A 2,082-nucleotide genomic window follows, 5' to 3' on the forward strand; every position below is an offset into this window, starting at 1 on the left:
ACTTGTCTGCGCTGCTGAAGCGACGAAGAACTGGCACTGGAATAGCGTAGAGTAGTGTGACCGCTTTTCTTTTGCCGAACCGAAAGTAGCATGGGGAAAAGTTCGATTTCTCAGAAGACTTACCTTTCACTGGTTCAGTATTTATCTGGGTTGGTAATCCTCAGGGAGAGCTGGATAGCACAAGGTTTTCAGAGAACAAGCCCACCCTGTCAAGTGTTTCGGCCCTTGACTCATACTCTTAAGGGGGCCGGGCCGCACACAGGTCATGACTCCTGGATGCTCTTGTATTGCCGCCTTTTTTTCCCCCTGGTCCTCAGCAGGTTCGAACCCGCGCCTCTAGGGTGGTCGCCACCAGGACTGAGTCACCTTTTTCTGGCGGACGTTTTAACCACTGAGCCATCGTACGCCTAGTTTTCATTCCTTCTCGACCAGATCCAGCTGGAACTCTTTTCTGCTGCTTCTGCCATTGCCTTGAGAGCCCATGTCCTCTCTCTGCCAGAAATCGACAGCTGTTTCATGAGGCTGTAGGCAGATGAGCTCACAAACCCTCTTGCACTAATCTCTATGGCGAGGACTTTGGCTTGGAAGCCAGATTCTCTCAGGCGACTGGCAAGACTAGCATACTTCTCGATCTTGTAGATGTGGGCTTCCTCCATTCTGTTTTCGTATGGCACAGTGAATGAAATGAATCGGGTGTCGTTGTTTGATGAAGTGGTTTACATTTTCAATGAAATACTGAAGGGTTGGTTCGTTGGTGAATTTATTTGGTCTCATTGTGAAGTGCTTTGTTGAGCCTTCTGGTTGTAAGTGAAAAGCGTAATGTAATTAAATATGATGTGATTTGATGTTTGCTATGTGATGTTGTTGCGTTGGTGGTTGTGTTGGTTGTTGTCATTTGTTTGGTTTTATGCTGACGAAGCCGATGAACAACTGTTGGCAAGGAAACTTTTGTGTCACCTCACAATTTAATTCGTCCTTCAACCATTCATTGCGGGAAACATTTAATGACTTGACCAAAAGACAAGAAGTTGAGCCAGAAGTGTTCTTTTAGTTGCAGATTGCACAAAAATCAAGCATTAATGGTAATGATGGGAGGTATTTTCTCAGTCCTAAAACCACATTCCTAGCGCCCGATCCAACTTCCGCTGGAAACACGAAACTACTGCATGAAACTAGAGTATTTAAGCATTTAGTTTGTTGCCACCGAGTAGATAGGGAAATAACTGGCGATCACAGAATTTTTCACTTTCAGTATTATTGGTTTGGAAATCTAGGGGAGAAACCAAGGTTTTAGAAACATACACCGTCAATGTTTGCCTTTAACAGTTATCTTATGGCCTCGCACAAGTATATTGGAATGCGTGTAATCCTGTATGTTTCCTTGTTTCCTCGCAGTTCAGACACCGCCTCAGGCCCCGCTGATATCTGGACACTTAAATGAGCCATCGTAACCCTAGTTTTATTACCTTCTCACAAGATCCAGACTTTTTCTCTGACCGCATTGCTTGAGAATTCCAAACAGCCTGAGAAAATACATGTGTTGCTTATCTGTAGGCATGACCACAAACCACTTCCATTTTAATTTTGACAGCCAGATCAAATCTCAGGACAAACAGATATCCGATGAGAATGTGCTTCTATTCGTCGTATGGCAAGTGATAAATTGATCGTTGTTGTTTGATGAAGGATTCATTTCAAATCTGAGGTTGGGTTCTTGTCCAATTACCATGTAAAGCATTGTTAGCCTTTGGTTTAATGACAGCATGAATTAAAAGATACAATCAGATTTGTATTTTGTGCTTTTTTTTATTTCGGGTCCTCTTCTATCGATGATCTGATTCATCTCTGTTAAACTCGTCCTTTTTTTTCTAACCTTTGTTGCTCGCACCATCATTGGCGGATTTACTGTTCTTAAAGAGAGAGATGTTAGGGCAGGCACGGAAGGGCCCCCCCCCTGCCCATTACGCCATGGTTGTACTGGGCAGAAGGTTCCATACATGAAACCATCACCCTCTTCACTGACCACGAACTAACAAAACACGAATTACGTGTACGGGATTTCAGTTTGCTTCCTTGCGGGCA

At 43.9% G+C, this 2,082-nt stretch overlaps 1 protein-coding gene across 1 annotated transcript in view; it reads right to left on the minus strand.

The window, feature by feature from the left end:
- Nucleotides 1-476, minus strand: part of LOC143289782 (uncharacterized) — a 16,356-nt gene extending 15,880 nt beyond the window's left edge. The window contains exon 1 of the mRNA XM_076598913.1: nt 1-476. This exon is cut by the window's left edge and continues 357 nt beyond it. The gene's annotated coding sequence lies outside the window, so the exon portion shown is untranslated.
- Between the last annotated feature and the right edge of the window lie 1,606 nt (nt 477-2,082).

The sequence above is a fragment of the Babylonia areolata genome, chromosome 14, assembly GCF_041734735.1.
Source record: "Babylonia areolata isolate BAREFJ2019XMU chromosome 14, ASM4173473v1, whole genome shotgun sequence".
Classification (NCBI taxonomy): Eukaryota; Metazoa; Mollusca; class Gastropoda; order Neogastropoda; family Buccinidae; genus Babylonia; species Babylonia areolata.